Here is a 14,239-nt window from a genome sequence, read left to right as displayed (position 1 = left end):
GAATTCAGAGGCACAATTTTTGGACAAAAAAATTGCATTCAAATAATTTCCTACAAGAATATGAAAAAATTCAAATAAATTTTGTCTAAAAAATTAATGTTAGAACCGACTAGACCCACAACCCACACCCGCGCCCAGCTCGGTCGGTGGCGCATGTGTGTATGGTGGTTTGGATTAAGGTTCACTTTGTCTATAACTCCTCCCTTCTACAAACTTGGGGTGCCCCTTCGGGCCCAACTCAAGTTATTACACCAAGAGCTTATATAAATATATAAGCTCTCTTAAAGTTTCAATGTGAAACAACTCATTTCAAAGAAACCCACATTTAATTCTTTAATTGGCCATTACACGAACCCAAAAACAACGTCAAGTTCCCATTCACTCATAAATGGTTTTGATGAACCGCCTTCACCGTATTACTTACCATACGGCAAGAAACATGTCACCTTTGGACCCACCCCAAAAGACGTGTGGGACCCTCTCTATTTTGGGCTCAAAATTGGCCCAAAATAAGCCTATAAAAACCAAATTTTCCAACAGTTATTTCTTATCAATTTCTCCTAAAACAAATCACCAGTAAAAGTCCTCTTCATTGAGGCTGAAAGAACTTCAACACAATCGTCTGATAATTAGTTGGCAATTAAAATTCTGTAAGAATTGATTGATCCTTACTAGCACGCTTAAATTTACACTATTAACCATCAAAAGCCAAAAAAACCAACACCTTTACTCATACCCATTCGCTAATCATCAATTCCAATCATAACATTCTAATAGAAATTAATTCCTTAAAAATATGCCAAGATATCAGTTATGTGATTTTGTTTGAAAAGAAAATCAAATCAAACTCCAGATTGACCCATAGATTCTTTGTTTTAGAATTTGTTGATCCACATGGGCTCCGAATTTCATCAAATACAATTGTTTTTGTTATGAAAAGATGCACAACCAATGGTTTAAATTTAACGAATATATCAATGGTTAAACAATAATGTCTTACAATTCCTTAAGTCCATTATAAGGTTGTGATTCGATAATTGTGTGATATATGTAGAATGAAAGAATATATATGTGTACGGGAAAGAAATAAACCTTCTCGTATAATCCTGTTGATCAAGTCCGTGCTCCTCCGTACGACGTTGCTTTACTCCCTGAAAACACAAACGTGAGCTAGCCGGCGGGTGTGTGCCGGATACCTCTCCGATGCCTAAGTCAGCAAAATTGACAAATAGACAAAAAGCTCTATATATACGGGAATCAAAGTTGTGTTACCTCTCCATAGGTGATGTTATGAGCTTTTATAGGTTCCGCGTGGCACAATCCTAGTAGGACTCTTACTCATCCATGTAAAGTCCTCCTAGGAATCATATTCCAGAAAGATAATGCTTATCCTTCAACACCCTCTCACTGCTTAAACCAAGAGAGATGGTTTTACTATGGTCGAATCCCAATATAACCAAGGTAAGCATGGCTATGCTAAGCCGCAAAGTAGACCGAACTCCACCTAGCTCGGTTCTTCCTTTTACTGCGTGTACCTTGGTTTCTTTCTGTACAAACCATGATGTGTTTAGACCGAGCTAAGAAATAGCAAGGTTCTGACCGAGCTAACCGTAACAAGCCACAATCGGGCTAACTCTGAGTGTGGCGACCGGGTTATCTGTAACACTCTCTTGGACCGGGCTAACAATAAGGCCTTTTTGGGGACCGGGCTAACGCCAAGGCCTTTTTTACTCCGCCCTTCTTACTGTGGCCCGCAACGGCCCATTACCCAGCTCGGACCAATTTATACATAAATTACCCTCTCAATTACCCCTTAATTCCATCTGCACAGCATGATAGGGATTACCTGTTATCAGCCGAGCTAAAAAAACCTTTTAGCATTCCAACCGAGCTAAAAACTTTTAGCGTTCCAACCAGATTAAATTCTTTAGCATTCCAACTGGGCTAGGTTAACACCGGGCTACTTAAATATACCCGGTCAAAACGTCTCTTCAATCGCAGCAACTGAATCGCTTCTTATTTCAAGGACACGTGGCACACTCTGATTGGCCCAATACAGCTGTCACGCCGTCTTCGTATCTCGCAAAATTTGAAAAGTGCCGCTCTTTTCGTCCTTCCTTCTACTCAAAACAAAACCCTTTTGTTTTTGGATCGTTCACTTCACTTGCACTATTCTCCCTCTCTCTCTCCCTTGCTTCTGATCTTCCATTGCTCCTCAAACTTGCAACTGCAAAGCTCGTGAATCCCTCCCGTGCCATTTCCAACTTCCAGTTCCTTCCTCTTCATCTGGTAAGCTACACAGATCGGTTCTATTTTTCTTATTTTCGCACTTGTTTAAATCCACAGCATATTGTTTGTGTTTTTGCAAAACACATGTTTTCCATTTTTTGTTCTGCCTTGTGTTTGCTAGGAAAGAACCTTGTAAAAACCATTTGTATTTACGAAATAATCTGCAGAACATTGTATTTGATCCAAAATCACCATCTAACCGAACTAGGAAGTTGTTTGTGGTTGATGTCAGTCTGGCCAGACTAACCAACCGAACTAACACTTCGCGCTATACTAGTAGTTTCAACAAGTCAAACCATCGTTTGATTCATTTTCACCGAACTATTGAACCGTACTAAGTCTGCGCAATAGTGTGCTTGAATGCCTTAACCACGACCGAGCTACAGCTTGGGGCTAAACCAGCCCTCTTAGTCAAGACCGAACTAAGAACACTGCCCCTAGAGGCTCAACTGGGCTAACAAACACCTTGCTCAAACCGAGCTAAGACCCACAGTATCTCACATAGCTGAGCTAGGACTTCATTTATCTTGCCTTTATTTGTTTTAGCACGGTCCAACGATCTGTGCTTAACACGCTTTGTAGACTTAGGTTGCCCAGGCACTCCTTTGAGCGCTCAACCGAGCTACTCAACATCATTCTTCGATCGAGCTAACACTCTAGTTTAATTTATTCATAACTTAAACCATAAATGGGAAAGTATAGGTTCTTAGTTAACTCACCAGGTGCCATGGTCGAATTCCGAAAAGATTATAACATCCCTGATGATGTCCATCTCTCCCTAGCCGACCTGGATATCATACCATGGGGAAAACACGGCTTTGCTCCCTTTACCCTGCTGTCCATAGTAGAGATCAGACTAAGATTCCCTGTATAACCTCTCCTCTGTGAATTCCTTAGGCAGACTAACCTTTGCCCAACCCAACTTTTCACCAATTCATACCGCATAATAAATGGTATTACCGAGCTAAACTGCCAGGCTAGCCTTAATCTCAGTCTAGTCGAGCTGTTCCATCAATATTCCATAGGCTCCGCCGAAGATGGATGGGTCTATTATTTAAGAATAAGACGCTGGCGAGAAAAAATAATGAAGGATACCCCGGATAAAGACGTAAATGATGATGACTTCCTCTGGGTGTCTGGAAATTTTGAGGACCAACAGGCCCAGATCCCTGGTGACAGAATAAATTGGAACAAGGGTGTAGTCGGTAGAGTTACCTCGGCATCATACTATGCCTTTCTTTACTTCAGTTTTCTCATCTTAAACCGCACTAACTGTTTGTCTTTTTTTATGCATATTTGAACTTCCTCAAGTCCCAATACAGCTACCCCAACTTGAATATACTTTGCGCCGCCCTGCGATATCCAAACCGAAGTTGGACCGAGCTACTGGACTTTCAACCGACATACCGATATAGTGGCAAACGGAGGACCAAGGTAACTGATTTCTTATTGGAAGCCTCTCCTGAACCGGATCCAAACTTGCCCCAAATCAGACAGATCCCCTTAACCGCTGAGCAAGAGATGGCCAAAAAATGAGCTGTGAGGGCCCTTTTGATCGAAACAAACCAAGCCGAGGTACCACCCGCAAGCCTACCCCAAGAGACCGTGGTGGCCTTACCGACGCATCAACCCTCTTCATCTCGTCCAAACAAACGTGCTCGGACTTCCACGACTGAGCCACGCCTTGTTGATGAAGAGGATACCATTCCTCCACCAAGCCCTCTACGAAGCCCACAACCGAAGCGCTCTGACCGAGCTAACTCTTCCAAGTGGGCTCCAAAAATCACTTTTCAAAACCGTGCTATACGGGATACTGACTCGGTGGTCGCTAAAAAAGATCACCTAATGGCCTTTAATCTGGCCAAAAGTGTTTGCCTTCCACCTGACATCGAGCACCACGACCACCTAACCGAGCTAAAGGCACTTCATTCATCCACAAAATCCATGGTGCTGGTAAGTAGCTCTCTTGCTTATCTTTCAAATTCTTACAACTTTATGATCGGTCGTACTTAAAAAAGTTTCTTCCCATCCCTTTGTAGGCCATACAGAAGAACCATATCGCTCATAAGCGAGTGTTGAAGCTTCGAAAAACAACAAGGCAGGCTATGGCTGAAGTAACTGAAAAAACCGCCGAGCTAGAAGAGGCCAGGAAGCAGCTGGCCGAGCTACGAACCGAGAATGGTCGTCTGAGAGGTCTTGTTAGCTCGGCTGAGGCGGACAAAAAAAAGGTAGCGGCTGTGGTAAAAGATAAGTATCTGCGCGAGCTCGCCAAGCTCAAGGGAAAAAAGAACACCGAGATAACCAAGCCTGAGAAGAAGCTGGAAGATATGGAGGACCATGGTTTCAAGGAAGGGGAGGCTCTTTACATTAAGCAATACGAGGCAGCCAAAGACTTATTCTTTAAATGCGGATGGAGGGCGGTCGTGGCACAGCTCGGTTATGGGCCAGAGACCGAGGTCTTCAACCCTCCTCCGTATTTTATCCCGGGTTCGATGATGGAGTACGCTGCTGCCATTCAGCAACAATTTCTTCAGGCTGAGGATGACAAAGAAGAGACCGAGCCAAACAATACCTCGGTTGTTAATGAACCTGCTCTTCAATCAGCTAAGTTGGAGCCACCGGTTGAAGATCTGACGACCGAACTACCAGATGAGACCAGGCTACCAGATGTGACCGGGCTCCGAGTTGATCTTGACGCGGAAATAGATGACCGTTTTGCTTAATCTCTGTATTTTCCTCTTTTTGCTTTTGGACAAGAAGTTGTAACCGGGCTGGGGTCCCACCTTGTGTATTCAATTTGCACTTAATGAAATCCTCTTTTGTTCCAACTGTTATCTCGGTTTACTTCCATGCTGGTACTTGCTTTCTAACTGTAATCTGAATGAAGTATAACCTTCTCTTGCCGAGGTACTTTATCCCGGTCTTTAGCTTTCCAATCTATCAAGCCATAGTTGCCAACCTCTTCAGCCTAGATTATTATCTCGGCTGAAGAACAATAAGTGTTGGTTTTTCCAGCCAACCACTCTTCAGCCTAGATCCTTATCTCGGTTGAAGAGTACAAAGTGTTGGTTTTTCCAGCCAACCACTCCTCAGCCTGAATCCTTATCTCGGCTGAAGAGGACTAAGTGTTGTTTTTTCTAGCCAAACTTCCTGCAGCCTGGATCCTTATCTTGGGCTTAGGAGGGGTGTTGGTTATTCCAACCAACCTTTAAGTTGGTTTTTCTAGCCAACCTAGAGTAAAGTGTTTGGTTTTTCCAATCAAACGTCCTGCAGCCTGGATCCTTATCTTAGGCTTAGGAGGGGTGTTGGTTATTCCAGCCAACTTAGAGTAAAGTGTTTGGTTCTTCCAGCCAAACGTCCTGCAGCCTGGATCCTTATCCTGGGCTTAGGAGGGGTGTTGGTTATTCCAGCCAACTTCTTCAGCACTGATCCTAATCTTAGCTGAAGGGAGTGCAAAGTTGGTTATTCCGACCAACTATGCTTACAGTGCTCCTAACTCACTAAAACAATCTTTTACAGAAGGAAATAATTATACTGAAAAGAAACTACTTGTTTTATTGAAAAAGAAAACTTACAAATACTTGAAAGAAAAGCTAAAAATAAAATAGTTTGAGATTGGCAGTGTTCCATGGCCTGGGAATGGCTTTGTCGTCCTTGTCTTCTAAGTGGTATGTGCTAATCCAACCACCTTGTAAGGTCCTTCCCAATTAGGCCCTAACTTGCCATCTCCAGGTACCAAGGTGTTTCCCATCACTTTGAGAAGTACCCAATCTCCAATCTTGAACTATCTTGGATGTACTGTCTTGTTGTATTTCCTTGATAACTCTTGCTGGTATGAGGCGATGTGAACCAGTGCTCTTTCTCTTCTTTCTTCCACAAGGTCGAGCTCCAAGGTGATGGCTTCTCCATTTAGGTCTGGATCAAAATTTTCACTTCTGATTGTAGGGAGGCCGACTTCCAATGGGATTACTACTTCCATGCCATAGGCCAAGGAAAAAGGAGTTTCCCCAGTGGATTGACGAGGTGTGGTACGGTAAGCCCATAAAACATGAGGGAGCTCTTTAGCCCACTTGCCCTTTGCTTTTTCTAGCCTTTTTTTCAATCCATCCAAGACAACTTTGTTTGATGCTTCTGCTTGGCCATTTGCTTGGGGGTAAGCCGGTGTAGAATTGTAGAACTCTATCTTGTACTCTTCACAAAAGCCTCTAAAAATTTTGCCGTCAAACTGGGTGCCATTGTCTGATATTAGAGCTTTTGGTATGCCGAACCGAGTAATGATATTCTGCCAGACGAACTTCTTCACATCTTTCTCCTTTATTGATGCTAGTGCTTCTACTTCCACCCACTTTGTAATGTAGTCTGTTGTTGCTAGAAAGAACTTCCTATTGCCAGGTGCTGTTGGGAGTGGCCCTACTATGTCCAAGCCCCACATTGCGAAGGGCCATGGGCTAGTTAATGGTAGAAGTTCTCTGGCTGGCTAATATATTTGGTGTGCAAAGTTCTGACATTTCTCACACCTCTTTACATACTTCTCTGAATATGCTTGCATGTATGGCCACCAATATCCTTGCGAAATGGCTCTGTAAGCTAATGATCTTCCTCCTTGGTGGCTTCCGCATATGCCTTCGTGTATCTCGAACAAGATGGCTTCAACTTTGCTGGGATGGACACACTTTGGATAAGGTCCTGTGAAGGATTTCTTGTACAAGGCCATTGATGGGGAGAGCCAAAATCGCTGCGACTTTGCTCTTATTTTGTTGGCCTCTTTCTTCTCTTCCGGTAGGACGCTGTCTTTTAAAAATGCTATGATGGGATCCATCCATGAAGGGCCTAGTTCGGCGCAACATACTTCTTCTACTTCTGGTTCTTCAATGCTTGGTCTTGGTAAGTACTCAATCAGTAACGGATGTGGGACGGATGTATTTGCCATTGAAGCAAAGCCTGCTAGTTCGTCCGCTCTACTGTTCTTTTCCCTATCAATCTGTTCTATCCGCACTACTTCAAATTTCTTGATCTCTTTTTTGACTAATTCTTGGTACTTAGCCATCCTGTCGTCTTTTGCCTCGTAGTCACTTGAAATTTGGTTTACCACCAGCTGTGAGTCACTGTAAACCATTAGCCCGGTGGCCTTCATGTAGGATGCTGATTTCAGTCCTGTTAAAAGTGCTTCATATTCTGCCTCGTTGTTTGATGCTGGGAAGCCAAGGTTGACTGCTTGTTCCACTACTAGGCCATCTGGTGAGATGAGAACTCTGTCGAGTCCTGCTCTGTGCCTGTTGGATGCTCCATCCACAAAGATCTTCCACATCTCTCCTACGAATAACTTCCAGCAGGTAGAGGGATCGGATGATGCCTTGGGGTCCTGAGTGTTGCTGGTGTTTTCTTTCAAGTCCATGCTTGCTGTTTGCCCCTCATTATCTGATTGTACCAAGTCTTCATTTGCTGGTGAATCTTTGCTTGGTGTAGCATGGTTTGCTTCTTTTTCTCTTACTTTACTCTATTCTGCCTCAGGGTCTGACTGGGTATCCTGCACCAGGGGTTGCGCTATTCCGGCGTCAACTTCTAACCCTAGTTCGATTGTATCGGTCAGGTCGACTGGGCAGATATGATGACTTCTTGGGGTGAATTCTGCGACAAAATCTGCCAAGGCTTGGGCTTTTATCGCGGTTCTGGGTTGGAACTTGATGTCAAATTGTTCCAACTCTACTGCCCACTTCAAGATTCGTCTAGAAAAGTTCGCCCTCTCAAACAGAGCTTTTAATGGGAAAGCTGTGAGAACGATTATGGTGTGGGCGTGAAAGTAGTGCGACAACTTCCTTGATGCCATCATCAGGGCTAAGGCCAATTTTTCCAATGGTAAGTACCTGGTTTCCGCACTAGCAATGTCTTGCTGACATAAAAGATGGGTAGATGTTGGATTCCTTCTGCTCGGACCAACACCGCGCTAATTGCGTGCTGTGAGACTGCCAAGTACAAAAATAGTTCTTCTCCAGGTATTGGGGTTACTAGCAAAGGTGGAGAAGACATGTATTCTTTCAAACTTCCCAGGGCATGGTTGCATTCTTCATCCCACTAAAACTTGGCCTTCAATGCTTGAAAAAATGGTCGACATCTGTCTGACAACCGACTGATGAACCGATTTAGCGCGGTTGCCATACCGGTGAGATGTTGTATTTCCTTTACTGAGTTGGGCCTCTCTAGATCCTAGATTGCTTTGATCTGAGAAGGGTCTACCTCTATGCCTCGATTGGTTACCAGGAAGCCTAGGAATTTGCCAGATCCTGCGCCGAACGCACACTTAGATGCATTAAGGCGTAACTTGTGTTTCTTCAGGATCTGAAACATCTCACCTAGGTCCTTGAGATGGTCACTCTTGTCCTTGCTCTTGACCACCATGTCGTCGATGTAAGCCTCCATTGTTCTGCCTAATAATGGTTCAAACATCTTGGTGACCATCCGTTGGAATGTTGCCCCTGCGTTCTTTAGGCCAAAGGGCATGACCTTGTAGCAGTAAAGTCCTCTTGGCGTTGTAAAAGATGTGACCTCCTGGTCTGGTTCATACATTGCGATCTGATGGTAGTCTCTGTACGTATCAAGGAAGCTAAGACGGTTGTGTCCTGTCATCAGATTTACCAGTTGGTCTATCCGGGGAAGAGGAAAGCTGTCTTTTGGGCATGCCTTATTGACCGTTTTGTAGTCCACACAGACACGCCATTTTCCATTCTTCTTAGGCACTACTACTATGTTGGAGATCCATCTGGGGTAGTGCACCTCTTTGATTGCTCCTGCTTCTAGCAGGTTTTCTACTTCTTCCGCCACTATTTTGGAATGGTGGAGTGCCGATCTGCGAGTGCGCTGTATAATTGGTCTGGCAGTTGGGTGGACATTCAATTGGTGACAGATGAAGCTTGGGTCAATGCCAGGCATGTCATACGGCGTCCAAGCAAACACTTCGATGTTAGAGGTCAAGAATTCCATGACCTCTATTCTCTCAGTGCTAGACATAGATGAGCCAAGCAAAAAAAACTTATCCGGGTTCTTTTTATCTATTCTTACCTGTACCAAGTCTTCTACTGCCTTCTGTTCAGCTGCTTTGCCAATATCCGCAAATAATTCATTATTTTCAAGCTCTTCCACCATTTGAACAAACCCCTTGGCAACTCGGCTACCGTTTACTGTGACGAAGCATTGCTTAGACATAATTTGATCCCCATAGACCTCTTCAATTACTCCGGCTTCGTTGGGGAACCGTATTACTTGATGGTAGGTTGACGCTACCGCTCTCATGGCGTGCAGCCATATCCTTCCCAAGATTATGTTGTAAGTGGAGGGCACTTTCAATACCCAAAATTCCACTTGTTTAGTCATGCTTCTTGCTCTGACTTGGAGGATTATCTTGCTGACTGGCCACTCTGGCATTGAGTTGAACCCGATCAGGGGAGATACGACAGGTGCCAAGTCTTTGTCCTTCAATTTCAATTGTTTGAATGTTTCGTAGTACATTATCTCACATGAGCTTCCTTGGTCAATCAAAATTCGCTTGACGTCGTAATCCTTGATGCGAAGAGTGACGACCAGTGCATCGTTGTGAGGGCAATATATCCTTTCCAAGTCTTTGTCTGAAAAAGACATGACATTCGTGGCCTCTGTTTTCCCCTTTTTAATGGTGGGCTGCGCACTTAATACCTTCCTTAAATGCTCAGCCTTCTTTATCATGCCCCTGAGCTCACATACTCGCTCAGGCTCGAATACCCCATGTATTACTTTTATCACACCTTGAGGTGGAGTGTCGTTCGGTGTTCCGTCTGGGTGGTTGTGGTTTTGGGGGGCTGGCTGCGTCCCTCATTCTATGTACCAGTCTAGGTGACCAGCTGCCACTAACTCCTCCAGATGCTGCCTCAACAGTGTGTAATTTTCAGTGCGGTGCCCCTTTTCCTTATGGAAGGTGCACCGAGATCTTTTGTCGTAGTCCTTCTGAGCTTCTCCCAATTTAGTTAGCCATTTGACGAAAGGTTCATCGCGTATCTCACTGAGAATCTGGTAGATTGGTTTCTTGAATACCATGGTAATGGCAGTGCAGACTCTCAACCATCTTTTATCTCGGTCCTCTTCGTTGTCTCGCCTGCCTCGTCCATTCCTGCTTTGACGTTCTACCGTATTGACCTTTGCCGTAGTCTTCTTTTCTGGTGTTGCTGTCGTACGAGATTTTGCCTTGGCACGGGCGTCATCCTCCTCCACCCGAATATGTTGGTGCACTCTCTCCATCAAGGCTTCCATCGTGAGGGGTGGAGTCATTGTAATCGAATCCCTCAATCTGTTTCCGACTAGAAGTCATCTTTTGTATTGTGCGATGGCGAGATTGGTGGGGTAGTCCCCTATCTGGTTGAACGTCTACCAGTAGCGACTGTTGTAGGACCTCAATGTTTTTTTGTCGCCCATGTCAATGGAGAGTAGCTGATCAATCTCCATTGGCGTCTTGGTGTTCGTTCTGAATCTTGTCACGAACGCCTCCGCTAATTGCGCCCAGGAGGCTATGCTGCCTTCTGGTAGCCTTTCGAACCAGGTTAAACCTAGGTCGTAAAGGCTGGATGGGAATAGGATGCACATCAAAGCTTCGTTCCGCTGGCATACTGCCATAACCTGGCGAAAGTGGCTTAGGTGCATGTAAGGGTCTGTCTTCCCTTCGTACGTGGTAAATTTAGGCTGGATGAAGCTTGAGGGTAATGGTGCGTTCTCAATCGCCGAAACGAACGGCGAGCTATGTAGTCTTGCCAATGCCTTATCTGTTAGTTCGTAGGCAAGGTGCGGTATTGGCATTCCAACCTCGACGCTTCCATGCGTCCGAGGAGCCAACCACTGAAGGGCTGAAATTCTGTGCGGGTCACGTGCCTTGGCATCCTCCTTCTATCGTGCCCTTTCTTCAAGCACTATCCGTAAATTCGACGATCTAGGAAACTTCGTTTGCCTGGATGATGTCTGATGCGTATATGAGGGCCGATAGGTACTTCCCTCAGTGTAAGACCTCAATGATCTCGTTCTCCCAGACCTAGAGGAACGAGTTCTGGAAGTCCTTGACTGAGTGTCGCCTGTCCTGAGGCTTCTACTCACTGCTTGCGATGGCGTGGTATGCCTACCACGATCTTCTGAATGGCGAGGAGGCGTATTGCCTTTGCGCCCCTCTCCTGTCGCCACCCATTTTCCCTTGATCTGGCGCTTCATGGCCTCCATGTCCGCTGCCATCTTCCTTATTAGTTCATCTTGCTCTTTTATGCGATCCTCCAGAGCTTGAGGGTCGATTCTTCACCTTTGCCTTTCAGGACTTTGTGAGCGAGCGCGACGGGGGCTGTTGTTCCGCCTCTCCCTTGTATCCCTCCGGGGATTTTGTCGCTGGGGCTCTAAGTTCGCCATGGGAGGGATATAGGGTAACCCTTCGCGCCTCCCACCCCCCTCTGGGGTTTGTCCGTCGATGGCGTACTGCGGCAAATATTTGTTGTGCGCCATTCAATTAGCGAGGGAAGCTTGATCAAGAGGTTTTGTTCCATGTCTGATCTTCCCACAGACGGCGTCAATTGTACGAGAAAGAAATAAACCTTCTCGTATAATCCTGTTGATCAAGTCCGCGCTCCTCCGTACGACGTTGCTTTACTCCCTGAAAACACAAACGTGAACTAGCCGGCGGGTGTGTGCCGGATACCTCTCCGATGCCTAAGTCAGCAAAATTGACAAATAGACAAAAAGCTCTGTATATACGGGAATCAAAGTTGTGTTACCTCTCCATAGGTGATGTTATGAGATTTTATAGGTTCCGCGTGGCACAATCCTAGTAGGACTCTTACTCATCCATGTAAAGTCCTCCTAGGAATCATATTCCAGAAAGATAATGCTTATCCTTCAACACCCCCCTCACTGCTTAAACCAAATGAGATGGTTTTACTATGAGATGGTTTTACTATGGTCGGATCCCTATATAACCGAGGTAAGCATGGCTATGCTAAGCCTCAGAGTAGACCGAACTCTACCTAGCTCGGTTCTTCCTTTTACTACGTGTACCTTGGTTTCTTCTATACAAACCATGATGTGTTTAGACCGAGCTAAGAAATAGCAAGGTTCTGACCGAGCTAACCGCAACATGCCACAACCGGGCTAACTCTGAGTGTGGTGACCGGGTTATCTGTAACACTCTCTTGGACCGGGCTAACAACAAGGCCTTTTTGGGGACCGGGCTAACGCCAAGGCCCTTTTTACTCCGCCCTTCTTACTGTGGCCCACAATGGCCCATTACCCAGCTTGGCCCTATTTTGTAATAAATTCTCATATAAAACTTGTTGTCTCTTTTTTTCTTTTTTTAAATGATGAATTAGATAAATACAATTATTGGAGTGTTAGTTAAGAGCATAAATGGTTCAATTCGGTTGGTGTTGAGAAGGAATTTAGCACTGAGCCAAACTTTTCAGATTTGATGGTTGAGGAACCAATATAAACCGTATGTTATGGTTCAATTTTATCAATTCTAATATTTTGGTATAAAGAAGAGATTTGCATGAGTTTTAAAGAATTTTATAAAAAATTATAGAATTTCATATTGAAAATAAATGAAGAAAAATTATCAAAGTTGTTTTATATATGTTGTCCTCTTTAGTTTTTTCTCACAAAATGTATATTATATTGGTCACTTTTCTTCAAATTATATTTTGCTTGATTCAGTTTACATTGATGTAAAATTTTCTGATACTAAAATAGACTATACGTTAAAATAAACCCAAAATCAAAATTTTCAGGCTCAACTTGGTTTCGTTGGTTGCTTTTACACTCCTAGTGCTAGTGTTTATGTATTATAGAAAAAGCAGGACAAAAAAAAAAAATTAAAAAAATCTAATTTTGGGGTCAACTTAAGAACAAAATGTAAGTTACGTATAGGAAATGGTAGGTAAGAATTGTTGTTGACAATTAAAGAAGCTTTCGTAATATGGTCAATTGATATTAATTATAGTAATCTCTTAGATTTTTAATTTAAAAATGTTAGAGACCCCAAAAATTTTACCAAAAGTTTTACCAAATGTCTCGCATGGGTGTGGGACCCACATGGGACCCACATTGTATGGGTCCCACACCCATGTGAGACATTTGATAAAACTTTTGATAAAATATTTAGGGTCTCTAGCATTACTCTTTTTAATTAAATAGTTGTAATCTCGTACAATTAAATTGTAATGGTCCAAAAAGGCATCTATCAAATTAGAACAATGGTAGGGATATAAAAAATACTTTAAAAAAATTGACCAAATACTCAAATGAGTGTGAGTGAGACCCATACTTATGTAATTATTTGGTAAAAATTTTGAAGTGAGTAACATTTGAGTAAGGATAGGAATACTAAAATTTCTATCAAATATTTCACATGAGTGTACCCACACCCATGTTGAGATATTTAGTAAAAATGTTGGGCCTTCACAGGGAGGCACATATCAAATTAAGATTTTTTTTCTTTTCTTTAATGGGTAACTATAATTGATTGATATTGATTATAGTAATGAAAATTTGTAATAATCACATTGAGGCACATACCAAATTAAGTTTTTTTCTTTTTTTCTTTAATAGATAACTGTAATTAATTGACATTGACTATAGCAATGGCTATGTATCTAATAAAATTAAATTTTTAATAATCACAAAAGGCACATACCAAATTAAGATTTTTAACTTCGGCCTATAAAAAGCCTTTCGTGTCCCAATTGAAAAGTATCAATCAAAAATCTCCCAATGACGACTACTCACTTAGGTCAATTTGTTTTCTTCTGCTTGGTTTTCCTTACCCTCTTGGTCAATCATGAAGGCAAGCATACTTGAGTTTTTATTTTTATCTTGGGCAGTTATCAACCAAGTTTTTACGTGTTTTTCAATTTGACTTTTAGACTTCGTATAATATTAATTTGTCTCCCAAACTTTTGAA

The sequence above is a fragment of the Camellia sinensis genome, chromosome 10, assembly GCF_055761805.1.
Source record: "Camellia sinensis isolate YWXY chromosome 10, ASM5576180v1, whole genome shotgun sequence".
In the NCBI taxonomy this organism is placed as follows: Eukaryota; Viridiplantae; Streptophyta; class Magnoliopsida; order Ericales; family Theaceae; genus Camellia; species Camellia sinensis.
The sequence above is the reverse complement of the archived record's forward strand: the minus strand, read 5'-3'. Positions refer to the sequence as shown.